The sequence below is a fragment of the Hevea brasiliensis genome, chromosome 14, assembly GCF_030052815.1.
Source record: "Hevea brasiliensis isolate MT/VB/25A 57/8 chromosome 14, ASM3005281v1, whole genome shotgun sequence".
Lineage (NCBI taxonomy): Eukaryota > Viridiplantae > Streptophyta > Magnoliopsida > Malpighiales > Euphorbiaceae > Hevea > Hevea brasiliensis.
This window is the reverse complement of record NC_079506.1, coordinates 38,343,147-38,368,622: the sequence shown is the minus strand read 5'-3', so window position 1 is coordinate 38,368,622 and position 25,476 is coordinate 38,343,147.

The window sequence follows — 25,476 nt, the reverse complement described above, 5'->3', positions numbered from 1 at the left end:
CAAACTGCTCAATGTTTGTGCATCCATACATATAAGTACAAAATACATCCAAAGGAATCACAGGGGTATACCTAACGTAAATACCCATAATCAATACCAAAATGCTACTTTCAAGTCTCTCACTCGACAGTCTTCTCCTTTCCCTTACCTGCGACAGCATAAAGAAGCTATTGCAAAGTATATCACTCAGTAGTGCATAACTAATAACTTTAAAACTTAAGATAAAACACAATTTGTCAAAGCCTAATAAATCACATTTTTCTTAAGCATGAAAACTTCACAATTGTTCTAAGTCCATAAGAGCCATTTATTGGAATAACATTTCAAATGAGAAATCACACTTCATAAATCACAATTCACAAAGCATTAGTGTTGCCAACATCAACACACAGTTCAGGCCATGACACAAAATTTCACGATCAGTGCCGTGTTGTACACTATGATAAAGCAATCTCAACCTCACTAACCGTTATTAATGAGGGAAGAGCTAGCTAGCTAATGAGTACTCATGTAGTCTTACCCCACTAACCGTTATTAATGGGAGACATAATCAATATCAATTATCAACCCTAAGTAGTCGTTACTACTGTGGAGTTCTGAAAGGGACAATCAAGCTAACTATGATTTCAAAACAGTTTTCAAAAATTTCCCACTCAACAATCACATTTGTAAACCAGTAAACACCTTTAATTTCATCATAATATCCATCTAAAAGTGGCAACATCCAAATTTCTTAAATGCAAGTGAAAAACTATATTTCAGTCAAAGTAAACTTGTTCAAAGCCAACTCATTCAAATAAACACATTCCAAACAATTTACAAGTTTAAAAACAAAGAAAAGGTTAGTTGTGCACAAACCTTCAATAATTCTCCTTCCTTGTTACCTACTTCTTCTTGTCCATTCCAACTTCTTTTTCTACTAAAAATACACAAATAGAATACCTCAATACTAATCTCAATTGCTGCCAAGAAGTCATTACATGAATGTCTAATGCATCCTAAGTTAGCTTTGCAAATTTTAGAAAATTTTGGTTTTGGACAACTTGGTGGCCCAATCTTTGAACCCAATTTTTACAGAGTTTCGATCATAATTTGGTGAGGTGTTCTTCATGAAAATTGTTCATTTGAGTCTTAAATTTATTTTCCTTTTTGAATCGCCTAATTTGGAGCTATGTAGCTCAAGTTATGACCAAAACACAGTTACTATTTATGTCACTATTCACTATAGTTTTAGTTCTGGCAGATTTAATAATCCAACTTCGTTCAGCAATTTGATCAAGTTAAGTCCATAATTTGACCTAGTGTTCTTCATACAAAATGTTCTACTATATCTTAGGTTTCCATCGGTTCAAGAATCGCCTAATTTGAAGTTTTCTAGAGAGAGTTATGGCCATGCAAAATTTACTATTCATATGGTAATTCTGCAGATTTCTAGATTTCTGTAGGTTTGGTGATTCAATTTTGCTTAGCAATTTGATTGTGTTAAGTCCATAATTTGGCATTAAATTCTTCAAATGAATATTTTTTAAGTTTCTATCGGTTCAAGAATCACCTAAATCGGAGTTTTCTAAAGAGAGTTACGGCCATGCAAAGTTTACTGTTCTTATGGTCAAATTCTGCAGGTTCCAGAATTTTGTCTCTAAGTTCAAGGCTCATTTCGAATAGCTTAAGGTCATTTTCAAGGCAGAGAATTCACGAAAATTATAGCCCTATGTCTTAAGTTTCGTTTCCAATTAGTTTCACACCAATTAGAGTTGTGTAGCTTAAGTTATGGGCTTCCAAACACACTGAATTCAATGTGCAAATTTCTGCCCTAACTTTAATTTTTCATTTCTTCAATTACTTCCATTAACTAACCTCAATTCATATTTAATTCACCCAAAATGACTATAATTTAGCATTGACACATCAATGGCACTTCCTAGGACAAAACCCAAAATTTTGAAACACCAAAGTTTGCAATTTTCCCTAATCCTACCATTTCATTACTTCCATTCATCAACCCAATGTCAATTCAACTAAATAAACCTCAAATGATCATAATTTAACACTACACAAATCAATTTCACTCTCTAGCACCAAAGCTCTAATTTTCCCATGAACCCTAATCTTCCATAATTCAATTTATGTAATCCCATGAAATCTTACTACTCCCAATCATGCATACTACTTCAATTTAACTTAGATTTATCATTAATTTAACTAAAATATATCAAAACCCTAATTTTCCCTAAATTGGCCAAAACCCTAGTTTAGATTTTCGTACATGTTTTCTTTCAATTTCTCATGTTATTTCATCATAAGTTAACTTAATTCAAAGCCTATACAACTAATCTAACATGAAAATACACTTACCTCAATTGTGACCTTCCCACATCTTTAATTTTTTCCAAATCTCTTGTCTCCCCTTGCTTTTAATCTCTCAATCAATGTTTAATTTGATGTTCTCTACCAATTAGATGCAAAACCCATAGAGGAAAAGCAATGAATTGAGTTTTGAGAATGGGTGTCAATGGAGAAAGAAGGAAGAAGAAGAAAGAAATAAAGAGAGGAGAGAGAGTGGGTGGTAACTAAATGGGGGAGAGAAGAGAGTTTTTCCCTTTATATATTTATCCCCATTTATTTATTTATTTATTTCAATTAATTGAGTTGTCCAAAGCTCATTGATACTAAAATTTTAATTAGGTCAAAATGGAATTAAAATTCTATATTTTTATTTCTTTTATTTTCTTTTCACTTTATACTTGAATTCTTTTCCTAAAAAAAATTATTTCATAATTCAATATATTATTTTCATTTAATTTAATTTACATTTTGGTCAAAAGTCAACTCTTGAGGTGAATTAACCAAAATGCCTCTTATCGGGTCATAATCCCTCTTTTACAATATACCCGGTGAGTCTTTATATTTTTGGGTCACTTGAATGTTTATTGTGTCTATCTCAATTAATTTTCTATTTATTTTTGGTCCTCAAGATGTCTTTGAATAGTACTAGTCACGGACCAAAAATGGTACTATTCATAACTCGGAGGTTCGGGGTGTTACATTACTTATTTATTTATAATGTTCATGTCACGTTATAGTGGGAAAATAGGTCCCACATACCCCTTTTATGTGATTTAGGGTTTAATGGCTTATTAGGGTTAAATTTCTGAAGGAACGGAAGCGTGAAAAACACAAGTTTATACCATTGAATTCAAAAATTTTCACCTAGGGTCACATGCATCATGCAAGATTTATTTTTATCTATTTGATTTCAATGATAAACAATATATTAAAACACTTTTAATATGTTTTTGGATCTGTATTTGACATTTAAGATTTTAAAATTAATCAGATTAATTTTAGAACCCTATATTAAATCAAAAACGATTACACTAACCTCTTGATGCACTACAGCGTGTCTGTGCCATTGAGATTCGTCTTCAGGACAGCAGATATTGTCCCTCTAGGTTTTCCACACCAAGAACACCTATGGCAGCCCTTGAACAGCTTCTAAAGCTTTTTCTATTAATTAGAAATTCAAGTTCTGCCTTTTAAGAGATTAGAGATGTAAACAGGACACTAGAAACAATTTCTAGTGTTCTTAATTCAAGAGATTGAAGAACCTCAAAATGGCGTGACAAAGGAGAGGAGTGGCTGCTGGTTGCTTTTCTTTTTCATAACAACACTTAAATAGCTAGGTTAACACATTAAACCCTTGCCACATGTCACACTGTGAAATGACCAAAATACCCCTGTGCCTTAATTTTGAGTGTTCAGCTTTTTGATATAAGCTGGACAACTCCAAATCTTAACATGCTTAAGACCTGGTTTTCTTCCATGCCATATCTCATAAGGTGTTGAAGAAACTGATTTTGATGGAATCCTATTCAGAATATACAAAGCTGATTCTAATGCAAATCCCCAAAAGAAGATTGGCATATCAGTATAGCTCATCATACTACGTACCATATCCAATAGGGTACGATTTCTTCTTTCAGATACACCATTCAATTGTGGCATTCCTAGAGGAGTCAGCTGAGAAACAATGCTATGCTCTCTCAAGTATTCATCAAATTCAGTACTCAAATATTCACCTCCACGATCTGATCGAAGAGCTTTAATACTCTTTCCTGTTTGATTTTCTACTTCAGATTTAAATTCTTTGAACTTTTCAAAAGATTCATGTTTGTATTTCATCAAATACAAATACCCAAACCTTGATTTATCATCAGTAAAGGTAATAAAATAATGAAAACCCCCTCTAGCCATTTCTTTAAATGGACCACATACATCACTATGTATTAGCTCCAAAATATTTTCAGCTCTTAGCCCTTGTCCAACAAAGGGTGATCTAGTCATTTTGCCCTGAAGGCAAGATTCACAAGTTGGAGTAGGCTCAGAGCCCAATGAGGATAGAATCCCCATTTTCTCCAGTTTTGCAATCCTATCTTCTACAACATGACATAACCTTAAGTGCCAAATATATTTTGAATTTGAGTTGGTTTTCACCATGGCATTGCATTCTTTTAGATCACTTGCATTCAATTTGTGTTTGTCATTATTATCCAAATAATAAAGACCATCATTCATATAACCCGAACCAACATATTTATTTCCAAAATAAATATTGCAAACATCATCTGTGAACTGAAATTCATAGCCATTTCTAGTCAAACTAGATATAGAAATGATGTTCTTAAAAGCATCAGGTACATATAAAATATTATCCAAACACAAAACATGTCCAAACATGTAAAAAGATTTAGATCCTATGGCTAAAGCTTCAACAGTTGAGCCATTGCCAATCCGAACTCTAATATCTTGAGAACGCAAGCTGCTACTATTTGCTAGTTCCTGCATATCATTAGAAATGTGAGAACTGGCACAAATATCTAAAACCCAAGCTGTAGATGAACTATGAGTATCATCAGAATCTAAATAACAAGATATGGACATACCTTCCGAAGGTGTATCCTTCTTGTCCTTCAGAGAAGCAAGATACTCTGGGCAATTCCTTTTCCAGTGCCCATCCTTTGGCAGTGGAAACACTTTCCTTTGCCTCCATCAGCTTTAGTCTTCCTTTTCTGTTTGGCTATTTTCTTGGAAGGACCAGGAATCTGAGGTTTCTTTTTCTTATTGCCCTTCTTCTTGTTGGACTTTCCAGCAGAAGAAGATGCAACCAAAGCTACCTCTTTTCCTTTATTGCCTGGCATATTCTTTTGGGCAATAACCAGCATGTTGAGTAAACCAGCTAAGGTGCATTCCTGTTTAGTCATATGGAAATTTGTCACAAAATTCCCAAAAGACTCAGGAAGGGACTGAAGGATCAAATCCGTCTGTAGTTGGAAATCCATGTTGAAGTCAAGATATTCCAACTGCTCAATCAGCCGAATCATCTTGTGGACATGATCCCCAACATTCTGTCCCTCAGACATCCTCATACGGAATAGCTGTCTAGATACCTCATACCTAGCATTCCTGCTGTGCTCACCATACAACTCTTGTAGGTGAAGGAGGATCTCACTCGCACTTTGCATGTTCTCATGTTGCTTCTATAACTCATTACTCAAGGAAGCAAGCATGTAACACTTAGCTCTCATATCATGCTCCTTTCACTTGTCCAAAGTTTCATGTTCCTCTTGTATGGCCTCTGGAGGTAAGGGACCAGGAACATTTGAATCTAGAACATATCCTATATGTTCAAGGTTCAGGACAAGTTTCAAATTTCTTACCCAATCAAATAGATTAGGTCCTGTCAACCTATTGTGATCGAGTATGCTTGCAAGGATATTGGACGGTGGTGGTTGTTTTGTGCTCATTTTTATCAGAAAATTAACTACAGAAAATAACCAGATTAATTAGTAAATATATCATGTAATTAACCAAAATGATTATGGTCTTTTAATCAAATTGGTCCTCCCACAAACTTAGCGAATCCTACACTTCCAAAGTAGAAAACGGAAATCCTAGTTGGATGGATTTCTAGTGGGTGATTGAATTCTTATAATTATATTGATCATCCTTAGGTACATCCATTATTGGAATTACAATAAACTATAAATGAGCAACTCCTTTCCCATCACATCTCATGTGAGGTTCAATCCTTTACCTAGCCCCTAATGCTCAAAATCTCAGGTACATCTATTATTGACTTATCTTGCATTAGTTAAGTTGATCCCATTGAGCCAGTAATTATGCAAATAATTTTAATGTCCTCAGGTACATCCAATATTGGCCACTAAACCATTTACATATTTACAACATCTCATGCTTAACAATTATTCTTAAGAAAATCTCTTAAATTAATTGCATCTTATGCAACTATTTAAAATTTCTTAAAATAATTTCCCCAATGGAGGGCCTATATTATAATTACTTTAATTATAGCATTTCCAACTTAATCATTTGTTTGGAAGATTTTATGGTCATTCTAATTACTATTAAGGTCTCACTTTGCACATTATCCAATTAGCATGCATATATCATATAATAGCATACATTCCCATACATCTCATGCATTCATGGATAAGCAATAAATATGGTATGATCATGGACTTTCTAAGGGATTCAATTCTGAGCCACCAAGAATTGAATCAGGGCATTCCTTGGTGCATTTCATTCATTCATTCATTTTACAAGAGTTGCTGAAGGAGTACATAATCAACACTTGATCTTGAATTCCTCCCACTGGTCCCACCAATGCTCTTGACCTCCTTGAACTTCTTGCAATCCAATATTACATGGTAATCCTTGGCATACCAAGGCGAATTTACAAGAACTTAAATAAATAAAATTACAACCCAAAAATTATTACAAACTTAATAATACATGCCCAAAATAAATTAAAATAAATTAATTAATTTACAATCCCAAAGAGACATAAAAGAAATAAATCCAATCACATTGGTCTTTTATAGTCCATGATCATCCATCATGCATATCACTATTTAACAATTAAATAAAACATACATACTTAAATTAAATTGAATATCTCATATTCAACTTAAAAATTCAGATTTGAATATAATTCAAATAAATTTAAAAATTCAGATTTGAATCTCATTCAAACAAATTTAAAAATTCAGATTTGAATCACATTCAAACAACTTTAAAAATTCAGATTTGAATCACATTCAAACATTTTTTAAAAAATCAGATTTGAATCACATTTCAAACATTTTTTAAAAAATCAGATTTGAATTTTATTCAATCAATTTTAAAAAAATCAGATTTAAATATGATTCAAACAACTTTAAAAATTCAGATTTGAATCACATTCAAACAACTTTTAAAATTTAGATTTGAATCACATTCAAACAATTTTTAAAATTTTGATTTGAATCATAATTTAATTGTGTGATTAAAATTACTAATTAAACACTTTAATTAGTCAAAGAATAGGCCTTAGATCATACAACTATTGCATAATTAAAAGCCAAACCTTGAACCACCCATGGTAGCCAAACCATGCGCACCATTGATGGTGTTTTTTTAAGTATGCCGCCACCTTGCTTTGCAACCAGCAATGATCTTTTGATCTCATGATCAAACACACAATTAAATCATATAATCAACAATCTAAATGGCAAATATAGTGGCTCTGATACCAATTGAAGGCAGGCGTGAAAAACACAAGTTTATACCATTGAATTCAAAAATTTTCACCTAGGGTCACATGCATCATGCAAGATTTATTTTTATCTATTTGATTTCAATGATAAACAATATATTAAGACTCTTTTAATATGTTTTTGGATCTGTATTTTCCATTTAAGATTTTAAAATTAATCAGATTAATTTTAGAACCCTAGATTAAATCAAGAACGATTACACTAACCTCTTGATGCACTGCAGCGTGTCTGCGCCTTTGAGATTCGTCTTCAGGACACCAGATGTTGTCCTTCTAGCTTGTCCACACCAAGAACACCTATGGCAGCTCTTGAACATCTTCTAAAGCCTTTTCTATTAATTAGAAATTCAAGTTCTGCCTTTTAAGAGATTAGAGATGTAAACAGGATACTAGAAACAATTTCTAGTGTTCTTAATTAAAGAGATTGATGGCTAATCTCTTTGAATTGATGAGAGATGAAGAAGAATAGATAAAAAACCTCAAAGTGGCGTGACAAAGGAGAGGAGTGGCTGCTGGTTGCTTTTCTTTTTCATAACAATACTTCAATAGCTAGGTTAACACATTAAACCCTTGCCACATGTCACCCTTTAATTAGCTCTTGGTTTAAGTGACCCAATCACATTGCGCCAAGTGTCAAACCTATATTTAATCTTGATTTTAATCATCTTACATGATTAAAAAACATTTGGCAAGCTTATGTGTAATCCCATGTGTCACCATCTCATGGTGCCACGTGTTACACTGTGAAATGACCAAAATGCCCTTGTGTCTTAATTTTGAGTTCTCAACCCAAAATAATTATTTCTCTTCTTCTAATTAATTTATATCAAATATAAATTAATTAATTAATCTCTATTAATTAATTTCTCATTAATTAAATTAATATTTAAACACTTTAAATATAAATTTAATTTATACTACACATCCAATAATCTAGATTTGGTTTCAAGTCATGCTAGGGACTTTGCAATTTAATTGCAAACCAAACCTATTTAATTAATCAATTAAACTCTTTAATAAATTAATTAAATTATATTTAAATAGGTGATAACTTGTGTATGTGTGTGACTTACTAGGCTCATCACTAATTGGCAATGAGACATGATATCAACTCTTAATATCATCAGAACTCTTTCTTACCATAAATGATTTCTCTAAATCATTTTATGCACCTCATAGACCATAGTTAACACCTAGCATAGCATGCCATGGCCACCCAATTAGTAATAAGGTTTACCTTAAATGAACCTATAATCATATGTTACCATGCACTAGAATCTCTCTGTTACAAAATCCCAACTCAAGCTGGAGTCATGGTTTATGTCAAACTCCATTTGCTATGAATATTATATTCTCTTTTAATTCCAGTTCTTGATTAAAAAGATTTTCTCATCAGAAACTCTTTTCTATATAAATCTATCTGTCCTAGCCAGGAACTTGAAACATCAAGAACAATTAAATGAACATAGGATTTTATCTCTATTTACTTAGAGGAACAGATTCCATCTTGATCAACACCTACCTCCATATATAACTAGTAGGAGCCAACACATACCCATATACCCATACATAGTACAAGTATGAAAGCAGTATCAAACTCAAACTACCTATATACAATTTAACTGTGCTATCTCAGGTCTAAAGATTATATGCACTGATATGATTTATGATAAAACATTGACAAGAGTAAACTCCATGTGCTTGTCATAAGTGTCACTGGTTCGGCCTACTTATCATTTATAAGTGCCTATCATGTTGGTTATATGGCATAAGACTCTCCTTTCCATCTTATTTATATCTCATATAAATAACTTGGGAACGAACATGAATACAATCTTTCTGGATAAGTCATGTCCTTATTATGAAGTATCCTCGATTGTGAGCCTATTTATGATACTTTGTGCTAGAAATATTGTCACTCATATTCTTAACAACTTAAGAATAATATTTCTAACAAAATATCAATGGACCTTTTCTATTACACATAAATATATTATATAAACGGAAAAGTGGAAATTCCTTTTATTAATAAAAATATGTACAAGATACATACTAAATGATATGCTCTAGGGCATACTACTAACAATTTCTACCATAAGATAATTTATCTCATGAACCTTTTTTTAGGTTCAGTTTTTGTATCTTACTTTTACCTATCCATTTAGTCAGTTTGTAGCCACTGTTTGGCCACACTTCCTTCATGTAAGTTGTTCCTCTATGTCATGACTTTATTTTCCCTTCTAAATCATGTCAATTTGATTTTTAGAACTCAAGTTATGGTCAGATAACCATAACTGATTCATTTCCAGATTCTATTTTCTTAACTAGGCAACTTTTGGACTTATAGATTACCTAATTAATGGAACATGTTACAGTCACTTTTAGGCATAGTGATCTTCATAGAAATTATTTCCCTATGTCTTGTGGTCAGTTAAAATTTTTAATCACAAATTTTCAAGTTTTGTGGAATTATTTATGGCCAATTAACTAACCTAGGCTAATGCACCCTATGCCAATAGAATTTTAGTTCAGATCAGTGAGTGCAGGTCAATTTTTAAGGTCCTTTTCATAATTTGAGAAAGGTTTCTAAAAAAAAGTTGGAGCCCTCTTTATTAGGTTTCTGGAAAGGTATGGCTCATCCCAATTGGATTTTTCTAGTGGGAGATATCACTAAAAGGCTATTCTGGGGTCAAATGAAGTTTGGTCAGATTCCAAATTTTGATGCATTGAATTGTTCTAACAATTTGACCTAGTTCTCTTGATTTTTGGGTTTTGGTCAAAATACCCATTTTGTAGATCTGTCTCTTGGGGAAATTTTTCCACTGGTTTCATTTCATTTGGATTCTTGTAGACCAAGTTATGGTCATTTTCCCAAAACTACTCGGGTAAGTTTATGTCCAACAGTTTCTAGATAACCTAGTTCTGGACAATTTTATGACCCAAATTGGGCCAGTAATTTGGCTTGGTTTAAGCCATTTCTGGGTTCTGTGGTCTTCATGAAAATTGTAGCCCTATGTCTAATCTTTCCAATGGTATAAAATTCAGGTCATTTGGATCATTATAGATGGAGTTATGACTAAATGAATATGTACTGTTCATTTGGTCATTTTCTGGGTTTTGTGCAGGGTCATTCGGATTTGGACAGTGTTTAGGTCAAGTTTTGGATAGAATTTGGGCATGGTTTCTTCATGGAAAATGGAGTGTTTTGGGTCTAGTTTTACCTCCAATTTGCTTCATGCCAATTGGAGCAACACAAAATCAGTTATGGCTCAAAATACAAGCTGGACTCAGTGAGTCCCAAACCTACAAAAAAAGCACTCTCAATTTTTCAATTCCCTCCAACTTCCTTACTTCAATTAGCATACATAGCACTTCTATAAGCAATAATCTCATCTCAATTAGGCAAATCTCAAACAAAAACAAAATCCCCAATTCATGTACACAAACCCTAATTTCAATTATCAAATTTATGCCAACACAACACATTCAAACTCTTAATCATATTAACTTATCAAACATCCTCATGGAACCAATTTTCATCATTTAAAAGCATCAAACCCCAAGAAGTTTCATGGCTGCCGAAATTAGGGTTCTTCAATTTCTTATCATTTGTTTTTATTTTCATGTGATACTCACTCATCTCATCATTCTTACAATATCTAAAGAAGAGAGGGAGTGGTATCTTGCACTTACCTCTAGTGACCCAACTTGTAAACTTCCCAAAACTTCAAGTTTCCCTCTTCTTATGGCTACCAATAGCTTCCTTATGGAGTGGGGATGATTTTTAGTGAAGAAAGGTTAAGGTTTTATGTAGAGGAAGCTTAGGAAATCAAACTATCAAGAAAGAAAAATGGAGGGAGAGAGAGAGCTTAGAGTTCGGCCATGGATGGAGAGAGAGGAAGAAGAAGACTTGGTTGGTGGGGTTTTGTCTCTTATGTCTTATATATATATATATATATATATATATATATATATATATATATATATAGTACTTAAATTTTTACAATGTCACAATATCATTTTATCTTCTTTTTCTTTGATTTCTTTTCTTTTTCTTTTCTCTTCTTCTTCTTTCTTTTCTCATTTTCCACTAATAAATTTATAATTTTAATTTATTTTAATTATTTTAATTCTCTCAAATTTTAATTTGACATTTAGGTCAAAAATCACCTCTGGGGTGAAATGACCAAAATGCCCTTCGTGGTGCTCATCGAGTTATTATTATTATTTTTGTACTAATTAATAAATTCTCTTAAATTTTATTTTATTCTCTCTAAATTTTTTATATATTTTCTTAACATTTATTCTATCAACTAATGCTTCCTTACTATAGTTTAAGTTTAATTCAAGACATTCTAACTATCCGAACAGACATTAGTCGTCGGAACAATAGAATGTACAGACTACCTACGATGAGGGCATTACACTCGCTCCTCCTGCAACTTGGGAAAAATATTTGAGCAAGAATGAACATTCGACTCAAAGAGTTTAAATATTGATTATAAGTGTAATTTTTATAACTATCTAAAACTAGTATAATCCTACTATGAAATGCACATCTATCACATATAATAACAATTCATCCAGTATTCGCATGAGAAGTTAATTTGGAGCTACTCATACACCTAGTATATGTAACACCCCTATTTGTATAGCCTGGTATATTTCACTGTTCCGGTGACCGGTGTCGGTCCGGACAATTAAGGGGATTAGAACCATACTTAAGACAACTAGAGAAACCATAAACACAAATAATTAGTAATGTTCAATTAGTTAAGTATAAATAAGAAAAATAGAACATAAGGAGTTAAACAAGCCAAGAGTCACAACGATGGGTGACCTCCTCGGGAACGACTGCGAAGTCATTTTAAACTCAAATTTCGAACCATAAAATGTGACGCTGCGGTCCTTAGGACCCTTATGAACACTGTGGAAAAGAGAAAATCACGAAAAAGAACTGTTAAGCCAATTAAATAATTAGGTCAGGGAGCCGGAAGAAATATGGAATTATTTGCAAACCGGGATGAACCAGCGAGGGGCGATTTGGTCAATTGACCCCAAGAGCTGACTCCTGACCTAACTGTCAAATAAAATCGGAGAAAAGAAAATTTCGGAATCGAGAATTAAATTAAAGAACTAATAGAAAAAAAAAAGAAAAAAAAAAGGAGAAAATGAAAAAGTAAAGGTGATGACATCATGCATGACCTCATGCATGATGCCATAAGTGTATAATTAATAAATTAATTTATTAGATTTTTTTTATGGTCTTCCATAAGCCAAAATTAGATAAAAGAAAAGAAAAGAAAAAAAAAATGAAAACCTCATCTTCTTCCCATTCTTGCCGCCTCCCTTCCCTCTCCCAAGCTCTCTCACAAAACCACCATGAAACCTCATTTTTGAGCTTGAAGAACCCAAAATCCAACCATAGAAAATTGTCCTATCATAACTAGACTTTGTTTGGGCAACTAGGAAAGAGGATTCAAGGAAAAGAAAGAAGAAAAATATGAAGAAAAGGAGGAAGAAAATTCTGCTCAAGGTTAGTAATACAAACTTTAATCTTTTTTGTTTAATTAGTGTTTGTATGGCATCAAGAGCTTGTAAATGAACTTAAAATGAAATAAAATATGGGGGGAGGACCAAACTGAATTTTCGGCCAGCTTGAAGGGGAGCATGATTTTGTATGGTTTGATGCATTTGAATGAGTTTAAAAACCTTATTTAATTGAATGGTTAGGATTAAGAGCACTAATTGTGATTAAATGCATAAGATGGATGAGTTAGGGTTTTGAATATTAGGGTTTGTGAACCAAAAATGTGAGAAATGAATAAATGATATCTTTGACTTATTGTGAAGTGAAAAATGGTCAATTATGACCAAATGAGTTGTGTGGGAATGGTTGGAAATTAAGTTAAATTCGGAGGTTGTATGGTCATGCTGCTGGCAGCATGACCAAGTCAACTTTGAAGGACCAAAACGGAAATTTTACAAGTCCAATTGATATGGGACCAATTGGGGATGAAAATAGACACAAAATGACACAATTTTCATTTAGGAACCATGCCCAAAAAGTGACCAAAACCTAGTGAACAGATTGACCAAAGTTGGATAAGTGCAGTCTGCCACTGTACAAACTGACCAAATGAACAGTGTTTGTTCATTTGGTCATAACTCGAGCTAGGCAGGTCAAATTGACCTGAAATTTTACCAGTGGTTAGATGGGATATAGACCTAAAACGTTCATGAAGAACACAAGTCCAAATTCTGCCAGAAACCAAGCCATTTGGCCACCCCAATCTGGTGACCCAAATCTGCCAGCACCAAAATTTGCCCAGAAAATCTGGGTTGTTTCCCAACCGGCAGCCCTGGTTCAGATGGCCATAACTTGAGCTAAAAAACTCCAATTGGGGTGATCCAAAAATGAGAATAAACTTAAGACAATAAAGAACATTTTCTATGAAGGAAGTTTTATCAAATTCCAACAGTAGATTGACCAATGGAACAGTGCAATTAGGGACACCAAAACTGAAAATTTGACAATTTTGCCAAAAGGACTTAAGTTTTGAGAAAATGACCAAAACCAACAAATTTAATGACCAAAATGTGGTATGTGGGTGAAGTTGGAGTCCCCATACCTATTAAGCCTTAAAAAGTCAACAATTTGACTTGAATAGTGCAGTGAATAGTAACCTGAAACACAAAAACTTCGAGAATGTTAAAATTAGCTCATTAAAGCTAGGTAAAAATTGAGTGAAATTTATTTTTGGATTTCTGCTAAGTTATGGTACTGAAACACTGTGAAATTGTGTGTTTCAGCTGAAAAAGACTTGGAAACTCGGAGAGACTGAGTCAAGGCCTAGAGGCCACTTACGTCAGGTCTGTGCACAATAATTCTTGTTTAAATATTTTATTCTAAAAAATTTGACCTCTGTGATTAGTTATGTACTGTGTTGCCATTTTATAATCGCAAATATGACTTTGGAAATTGATTAGATTTTTCATAACTTATTTGAATAAATTGTTTTGAATTGATTTTGTGTTCACACTTAGCATGACAGTATCACATTATTCCTCCTCCATTTATGGGGTTGAGATCGTTTATTTTCCTCCCTCTCTGGCTTGCCAGTTGAGGTTGAGATCGGATGAGTACTCATTAGCTAGCTAGCCACCTCCCTCATTGATTTTGATTAATGGGGTTGTAGATTGCTTTGTCGTGGTGTACAACACGGCATTGATAAAAAATTTTGTGTCATGACTTAAGTTGTGTATGATTTTGGCAACACTGTGTTTATGAAATTATTTGACTAAATTGTGTTATTATGAGCTCTGATAGTTTGCGAAATGTGATTGAGAAATATCTAAACTGTGTTTTGATAATGAATGATTTATGTATTGTATTTCAAATTTTTATTTTGCATCACTGAGTATTTTTATACTCAGCGATAGCTTATTTTGCTGTCGCAGATAAGAGCAAGGAGAAAGCAGCAGAGTGAGCTGTTATCGAATTGTGGACCACATCGATCATTTTGTATGGGTATTATTTTATACCCTTGTAGATAATTTTGATGTAAATATAGAAATGTTATATGTATCAATATAAGTTGAGCAATTGTAAATAAATTGTAATAATATTATCTTGGATTTTCTTCTGTAAATTAATAATGGTACATGTGAATTTCATATTTTATGCCATGTAAATGAAATTATTAAATATTTTGAGATGATAAATTTTGATTTGGATTGTGGAATTACCTTGAAGTGATTGAATTGAGTTGATTGAGATTTATTGGAGGTTGGGAGTTGTGAAAAATTTTTGGAAGTGTTTTTCTCAGGTATTTGAAGAACTGTTTTCTCCAATTACAAACGGAACTCTATCAAAATTTTTATAAAATTTTCAGCAAAATTAAAATGGACAAAAATTTTTACTAGTAGTTAAACTTTGAATAAATGGTTTTTAATTCCTACCAAAATGCTCACCACTTCCAAAATGTAAGAAAATCGTTTTAAAATCCCTTGTAGGGTACTTAATGAGTTATCGGTAGGTGAATTCGGTAGTTCATCAAGTGTTCTACGGGATCATGTTATGCCTTATAGAGGGGTAAGGTGTGACATGTTTTAGTGGTATTAGAGCATGGTTTTCCAATAAATTTTGACTATGTGTATGAACATTTTATAGATAAGTACAACTGCTCAAGTGTCTTTAATTGATACATATGACATATTTACATCATGAATATGCACTAACGGAGGTCAACCTCCTTGTGTTTGATCTCAGGAAGTAGAAAATTTGGGAAAATGGACTGGAAGGAGGAGATCATTCTGAAGAACAATCTGTTGAGGCTGAGGTTCAAGGGGAAGCCCCAACACTCTAGAACATGAGTGGGTCAACCACTCCAGCTCCTGCTCCAGCACCGCAGTTCCCTGCTCAATTTGTACAGCAGATGGCTGCGTTCTTCCAGCAAATGGTGGGTAATGTGCCACCCCAAGCTTAAATGCCAGTACCTGTAACACAACCACAGTCCTCAGCTCGGCAGTATGAAAATTTGATGAAATTTGGGGCCACCGAGTTTAAAGGCACTGTGGATCCACTGGAGGCAGAACAGTGGTTGGAAAGAATGGAACGAGTTTTCAGAAAGCTGCAGTGTACGGAAGAGATGAAGTTCAAGTATTATGTTTCCTTGTTACAAGGGGATGCATATGAATGGTGGAAGACCATCCCCTACAGCCTGGTTGAGCCACCTATGCTGACATGGACAGACTTCCTGAAGGAATTTAGGCAGAAATGGGTTCCTGATGCATATGTAGATATGAAATTACAAGAATTCTTGAGTTTGAAACAAGGAGACAGAACCATAGCAGAGTATGAGAGAGACTTTTCAAGGCTAAGCCACTATGCCGGAAGCTTAGTCTCCACCCCCAGAGACAGATGTAAGAGGTTTGAGTCCGGATTAAGGCCAAATTTGAGGATGCAAGTCGTGGGTTTCAGACATCAGAATTTCGCTGAATTGATCTCACAGGCCCTGGAACTAGAAAGGATAGAATCAGAAGGGGCAGTGAAGAAGGGTACTCAAGAGAAAGAAAAGACTGAAAGGACTATGGGACAAGCATCTGAGAGCGGCTCTGGAAAGAGGAAACAGTTTGGGGGATCCAGCTCCCGTAGATCTGGCAGAGGCAGATTTTCTGGCCAAAGACCACCCCGGTCTGGTTAGCAGACCCAGCAATCACCACGAGGAGCTCTATCAATACGACAGTGTGAAACTTGTGGTAGAACTCATGGTGGGGTTTGTTTCAAGGCCATCGGTGCATGTTTTAACTGTGAAGGGAGAGGACATTTTGCTAAGGATTGCACTAGTCCGCGCCGGTCTGGACCTTCTGCTACATCTGAGGGATCAGCCCAAGTCTCTGCACCTAGAGGGCCACAGTCAGCTGCTAAAGGTAGAGGCAGAGGTAGGGGCCCTGGTAACACTCCTAGAAGTCAAAGCACTGTTAACCAGCCAATACCCAGTGGCGCACCAGTCAGAGTATATACCATGCGTCAGAGGGAGGAGGCTGAAACATCAGACGTTGTAGCTGGTAATTTCTCCATCCTTGACCAATATGTGCATGTGTTATTTGATCCTGGCTCCACACATTTGTATGTTAGTGCTAGTGTGATGTGTTCTACTACTATTCCGTGTGTACCAATGGACTATGATGTGCTAGTAACTAGTCCATTAGGCCAGGAGGTCAAAGTAAATAGGCTATATAGAGATTGTCCTTTGGTAATCCAAGGACATATTTTCCTGTCAGACTTAATTGAAATGCCCTTCAGAGATTATGACATTATCTTGGGCATGGATTGGTTAGCCAGGCATCATGCGATGATTGACTGTAGACTGAAGACAGTCACTTTTGGTCTTCCTCAGTATGGTGATGTAGTAATACATGGGGAGAGACAGTTATTACCTTCAAACATCATTTCAGCTGCACTGGCCAGAAAAATGATTAGAAAAGGGTGTGAGGCATACTTGGCACATGTGATAGACACCTAAGTGGGGAGTCCAGCACTAAAGGACATTCCTACTGTATGTGACTTTCCGGATGTATTTCCTGATGAATTGCCAGGATTACCTCTAGAAAGAGAAGTGCAGTTTGAAATTGATGTTATGCCTGGTGTGGACCCAATCTCCATAACACCATACAGAATGGCACCAGCAGAACTAAAAGAATTGAAAGTACAGTTGCAAGAGCTGCTTGATAAGGGCTTTATCCGCCCTAGTGTGTCACCTTGGGGAGCGCCGGTATTGTTTGTAAAGAAGAAGGATGGCTCTCTCTGGTTATGCATTGACTATCGGCAGTTGAATAAGGTGACAATAAAGAACAGATACCCATTGCCCCGCATTGATGACTTATTTGATCAGTTGAGAGGTGCAGCTGTGTTCTCCGAAATTGATCTGAGATCAGGTTATTATCAGTTGAAAGTACAAGAGCAGAGTATTCCTAAAACTGCCTTTAGAACCCGCTATGGCCATTATGAGTTTTTGGTTATGCCATTCAGGTTAACTAATGCTCTGGCTGCTTTTATGGATCTGATGAACACTATCGTCAGACCATACCTCGACCAGTTTGTTGTGGTATTTATCGATGATATATTGGTCTATTCGAGGAATGCAGAAGAGCATGATAGACATCTGTGGATTGTACTGCAGACTTTGAGAGAGAAACAGCTATATGCCAAATTATCGAAATGTGAATTTTGGCTGAAGGAGATATCCTTTTTGGGGCACATAGTATCAGCAGAGGGTATTAAGGTAGATCCTAACAAGATTGAAGCTGTCCTTAATTGGAAGCCACCCAGAAATGTTACAGAGATTCACAGTTTTCTAGGGTTAGCTGGATACTACCGTCAATTTGTGAAGGGATTCTCCATGTTGGCATCTCCATTGACCAAGCTACTTAGAAAGGATGTGAAATTTCAGTGGACGGACAAATGCCAGCAAAGTTTTGATGAATTGAAGAGATGTTTGACAGAGGCTCCAGTCCTGACTTTACCTACACCGGGTAAAGAATATACAGTTTACAGCGATGCTTCTCACAATGGATTAGGTTGTGTGTTGATGCAAGATCCAAATGTCATTGCTTATGCATCACGCCAGCTGAAACCGCATGAGAGGAATTATCCGACACATGACTTGGAGCTTGCAGCCATTGTGTTTGCTCTTAAGATCTGGAGACATTATTTGTATGGGGAGAAGTGTTACATCTACACAGATCATAAGAGTTTGAAGTATTTGGGCACCCAGAAAGAGTTGAATTTGAGACAGAGGAGATGGTTAGAGTTGATAAAAGACTATGATTGTCTGATAGACTATCAGCCAGGGAAAGCTAATGTTGTGGCTGACGCCTTAAGTCGCAAGACTATGGCAAGTCTACAGGTTACTCCTTTATCTTTGGCACATGAGTTGAGATCATTACATGCCAGTTTAGAGATTAATGATGAGGGGCAAACAGCAGTTGCATGGCATGTACAGTCAGTGTTACTTAATCAGATTAGAATGGCTGCTCAGAATGATCAGAAGTATCAGAAGCTGATGGAAGAAGTCCAGCAGGGCAAGAAACCAGAGTTCTCAATTGGAGGTGATGGTCTACTGCTACACCAGGGTAGAGTGTGTGTTCCTAATGATGTTGATTTGAGGCAGATCATTTTGAAAGAAGCACATGAGTCTCCTTTTGCTATGCACCCTGGTAGTACAAAAATGTATAGAGGGCTAAAGGAGCATTACTGGTGGATGGGTTTAAAAAGAAATGTGGCAGAGTTTGTATCCAAATGCCTGACTTGTCAGCAAGTAAAGGCAGAGCATCAAGTACCAATTGGGTTGTTACATCCACTACCAGTGCCAGAATGGAAATGGGAGAGAATAACAATGGATTTTGTAATAGGACTTTCGAGGACACAGAAGAGTCATGATGCAGTGTGGGTCATTGTCGACAGACTGACTAAGTCTGCTCATTTTCTGCCAGTCCGAATGGACTACAGCTTAGACAGATTGGCCAGGTTGTACATTGATGAGATTGTGAGACTTCATGGAGTGCCAGTATCCATTGTATCAGACAGAGATCTTAGGTTCACTTCTAGATTCTGGGGTAGTCTTCAGAGAGCCCTAAGAACTAGATTGAACTTCAGTACTGCATTCCACCCACAGACAGATGGCCAGTCTGAGAGGGTAATTCAGATCTTGGAGGACATGCTACGGGCTTGTATGATTGAGTTTGAGGGTAGTTGGGATACACACTTGCCTTTGATTGAGTTTGCTTACAACAACAGCTACCAATCAAGCATTGGAATGCCTCCATATGAAGCTTTGTATGGCAGAAAATATAGAACCCCGTTGTGTTGGGATGATGTGGGTGAGAGAAAAATGATTGGACCTGAAATTGTTCAACAGACTGAAGAGAAAATTAGAGTAATCAGAGATCGACTTAAAACTGCATCAGACCATCAGAAGTCCTATATTGATTTGAAAAGAAGGGATATTGAGTATGCAGTGGGTGAGAAAGTTTTCCTCAAGGTTTCTCCTTGGAAAAGGATTATGAGATTTGGCAGGAAGGGGAAACTAAGTCCTCGTTTTATCGGGCCATATGAGGTATTGGAAAGAGTGGGTCCTTTGGCTTATCGTTTGGCACTACCTCCAGAGTTAGAGAAGATACATAACATCTTTCATGTGTCTATGTTGAGGAGGTATCGATCATACCCATCTCATGTATTACCAGTAGAAGAAATTGAAGTGAATCCAAACCTCACATATGAAGAAGAACCTATAAAGATTCTGGCTTATGAGGTAAAGCAGCTACGGAACAAGTAGATACCATTGGTAAAAGTGTTGTGGAACCATCATTCGGGCCAGGAGGCTACTTGGGAACGAGAGGAGGACATGAGGAGACAACACCCACAGCTGTTCAGAGATTGATACCAGGTACAATTTCGAGACGAAATTTATTTAAGGGGGGGAGAATTGTAACACCCCTATTTGTATAGCCTGGTATATTTCACTGTTCCGGTGACCGGTGTCGGTCCGGACAATTAAGGGGATTAGAACCACATTTAAGACAACTAGAGAAACCATAAACACAAATAATTAGTAATGTTCAATTAGTTAAGTATAAATAAGAAAAACAGAATATAAGGAGTTAAATGAGTTGAGAGTCACAGCGATAGGTGACCTCCTCGGGAACTACTGCGAAGTCATTTTAAACTCAAATTTCGATCCGTAAAATGTGACGCTGCGGTCCTTAGGACCCTTATGAACACAGTGGAAAAGAGAAAATCATGAAAAAGAACTGTTAAGCCAGTCAAATAATTAGGTCAGGGAGCCGAAAGAAATATGGAATTATTTGCAAACCGGGATGAACCGGAGAGGGGCAATTTGGTCAATTGACCCCGAGAGCTAACTCCTGACCTAACTGTCAAATAAAATCGGAGAAAAGAAAATTTCGGAATCGAGAATTAAATTAAAGAACTAATAGAAAAAAAAAAGAAAAAAAAAAGGGGAAAATGAAAAAGTAAAGGTGATGACATCATGCATGACATCATGCATGATGCCATAAGTGTATAATTAATAAATTAATTTATTAGATTTTTTTATGGTCTTCCATAAGCCAAAATTAGATAAAAGAAAAGAAAAGAAAAAAAAATAAAAACCTCATCTTCTTCCCATTCTTGCCGCCTCCCTTCCCTCTCCCAAGCTCTCTCACAAAACCACCATGAAAACTCATTTTTGAGCTTGAAGAACCCAAAATCCAACCATAGAAAATTGTCCTACCATAACTAGACTTTGTTTGGGCAACTAGGAAAGAGGATTCAAGGAAAAGAAAGAAGAAAATTTTGAAGAAAAGGAGGAAGAAAATTCTGCTCAAGGTTAGTAATACAAACTTCAATCTTTTTTGTTTAATTAGTGTTTGTATGGCATCAAGAGCTTGTAAATAAACTTAAAATGAAATAAAAATATGGGGGGAGGACCAAACTGAATTTTTGGCCAGCTTGAAGGGGAGCATGATTTTGTATGGTTTGATGCATTTGAATGAGTTTAAAAACCTTATTTAATTGAATGGTCAGGATTAAGAGCACTAATTGTGATTAAATGCATGAGATGGAAGAGTTAGGGTTTTGAATATTAGGGTTTGTGAACAAAAAATGTGAGAAATGAATAAATGATATCTTTGACTTATTGTGAAGTGAAAAATGGTCAATTATGACCAAATGAGTTGTGTGGGAATGGTTGGAAATTAAGTTAAATTCGGAGGTTGTATGGTCATGCCGCTGGCAGCATAACCAAGTCAACTTTGAAGGACCAAAACAAAAATTTTACAAGTCCAATTGATATAGGACCAATTGAGGATGAAAATAGACATAGAATAACAAAATTTTCATTTAGGAACCATGCCCAAAAAGTGACCAAAACCTAGTGAACAAATTGACCAAAGTTGGATAAGTGCAGTCTGCCACTGTACAAACTGACCAAATGAACAGTATTTGTTCATTTGGTCATAACTTGAGCTAGGCAGGTCAAATTGACCTGAAATTTTACTAGTGGTTAGATGGGATATAGACCTAAAACTTTCATGAAGAACAAAAGTCCAAATTCTGCCAGCAACCAAGCCATTTGGCCACCCTAAGTTGGTGACCCAAATCTGCCAGCACCAAAATTTGCCCAGAAAATCTGGGTCGTTTCCAATCCGGAAGCCCTGGTTCAAATGGCCATAACTTGAGCTACAAAACTCCAATTGGGGTGATCCAAAGATGAGAATAAACTTAAGACAATAAGGAACATTTTCTATGAAGGAAATTTTGTCAAATTCCAACAGTAGATTGACCAATGGAACAGTGCAATTAGGGACACCAAAACTGAAAATTTGACAATTTTGCCAAAAGGACTTAAGCTTTGAGAAAATGACCAAAACCAACAAATTTAATGACCAAAATGTGGTATGTGGGTGAAGTTGGAGTCCCCATACCTATTAAGCCTTAAAAAGTCAACAATTTGACTTGAATAGTGCAGTGAATAGTAACCCGAAACACAAAAACTTCGAGAACGTCGAAATTAGCTCATTAAAGCTAGGTAAAAATTGAGTGAAATTTATTTTTGGATTTCTGCTAAGTTATGGTACTAAAACACTGTGAAATTGTGTGTTTCAGCTGAAAAAGACTTGGAAACTCGGTGAGACTGAGTCAAGGCCTAGAGGCAACTCACGTCAGGTCTGTGCACAATAATTCTTGTTTAAATATTTATTCTAAAAAATTTGACCTCTGTGATTAATTATGTACTGTGTTGCCATTTTATAATCGCAAATATGACTTTAGAAATTGATTAGATTTTTCATAAATTATTTGAATAAATTGTTTTGAATTGATTTTGTGTTCACACTTAGCATGACAGTATCACATTATTCCTCCTCCATTTATGGGGTTGAGATCGTTTATTTTCCTCCCTCTCTGGCTTGCCAGTTGAGGTTGAGATCGGATGAGTACTCATTAGCTAGCTAGCCACCTCCCTCATTGATTTCGATTAATGGGGTTGTAGATTGCTTTGTCGTGGTGTACAACACGGCATTGATCGGAAATTTTGTGTCATGACTTAAGTTGTGTATGATTTTGGCAACACTGTGTTTATGAAATTATTTGACTAAATTGTGTTATTATGAGCTCTGATAGTTTGCGAAATGTGATTGAGAAATATTTAAACTGTGTTTTGATAATGAATGATTTATGTATTGTATTTCAAATTTTTATTGTGCACCACTAAGTATTTTTATACTCAGCGATAGCTTATTTTACTGTCGCAGATAAGAGCAAGGAGAAAGCAGCAGAGTGAGCTGCTATCAAATTGTGGACCACATCGATCATTTTGTACGGGTATTATTTTATACCCTTGTAGATAATTTTGATGTAAATATAGAAATGTTGTATGTATCAATATAAGTTGAGCAGTTGTAAATAAATTGTAATAATATTATCTTGGATTTTCTTCTGTAAATTAATAATGGTACATGTGAATTTCATATTTTATGCCATGTAAATGAAATTATTAAATATTTTGAGATGATAAATTTTGATTTGGATTGTGGAATTACCTTGAAGTGATTGAATTGAGTTGATTGAGATTTATTGGAGGTTGGGAGTTGTGAAAAAGTTTTGGAGGTGTTTTTCTTAGGTATTTAAAGAACTGTTTTCTTCAATTACAAATGGAACTCTGTCAAAATTTTTATAAAATTTGTGGCAAAATTAAAATGGACAAAAATTTTTACTAGTATTTAAACTTTGGATAAATGGTTTTTAATTCCTACAAAAATGCTCACCACTTCCAAAATGTAAGAAAATCGTTTTAAAATTCCTTGTAGGATACTTAATGAGTTATCGGTAAGTGAAGTTTAGTAGTTCATTAAGTGTTCTACGGGATCATGTTATGCCTTACAGAGGGGTAAGGTGTGACAGTATATTACATCAATATATATATGTAACACCCTACTCCCCCATAAGATGTAACATGATCCCGTAGTGCACCTAATGAATTACCGTACTTTGGCTACCGATAACCCATTAGATATACTACAAGGGATTTTAAAACAATTTTCGTGAAATTTAAATCATCGATTAAAATCTGGTGTTATAAATTTTTTTTCAAAATTTCGGCAAAGTGCCGGCTGTATTTTGAGAAAACAGTTCTTCAAACCTGAAAAGGAAAACACTCCCCATATGTTTTCTCAAATACAACTCCAATAACATCATTTCTGTCACACCCTACCCCTCTGTAAGGCATAACATGATCCCGTAGTATACCTAATGAATTACCAACTCTGTCTACTGATAATCCATTAAATACACTACAAGGGATTTTAAAAACTTTTCTTACTTCTTTTACAGTGGTGAGCACTATTTACAGGTGTGAAAGACTTTGGTGAACTGAAGTGAAACAACTAACTCATTTGATTTATTTGGAATATCTGTAAAAATTTTGGCAAGGTGCCATTTGTATTTTGGACAAAACAGTTCTTCAGAAAACCTGTAAAAAGCACTTCAATATATTTTCAAATCTCAACTCCAACATTTTTATCAACACAACACATTTCTCAAGTCAAATCCACAGTGATTTTCAAAGACTAAGATACAAAGATATAACACAATTTTTACAAGCCAAATAACTCATAATTATTTTACAACTTTACTGTACAACTTAAATTTACAACTGCTCAAAACCAAGAACAAAATATACATACGTGAATATACATTCTGATACAAAATGCCACATGTGGTATACTCACTATACCCAAAATCTCTCATTGGCGATACTAGCGACCTAACTGTCTGTCTCTCTACTGCGTGACAATAAAGCTATCATTGAGACAATGTCTCGATGGTGCACAACATTAACCAAATACAAATTTTAAATCACAATTCATAAATCATATCAATAGTGGATACTTAAAACCATAGTTAAATTCAAGACAATAAATGTCAACAAGAATTTAAACTCCATTTGTTAATATCACAATAATTTTCAATAAGTCAGATCATGGTTGAATTCAATATACAGTATATGTCAATAAGAGTTTAAATCAATTTCACAATCTCACAATACATAATAACACAATTCGATCAAATAACTGAAGAATACAGTGTTGCCAATCTATAACACAATTTAGGCCATGACACAATTTTTCCATATATGCCGTGTTGTACACCACGACAAGACATGCTCACCCCAATAATCGAAATCAATGAGGGAGGAACATATTATCAGTGTCATGCCAATTGTGAGTCAAAACAATTCCAAACATTTTATTCAAATGATCCGTAAGAATCCAACAAATTTCCAAAGTTATAATTTCAT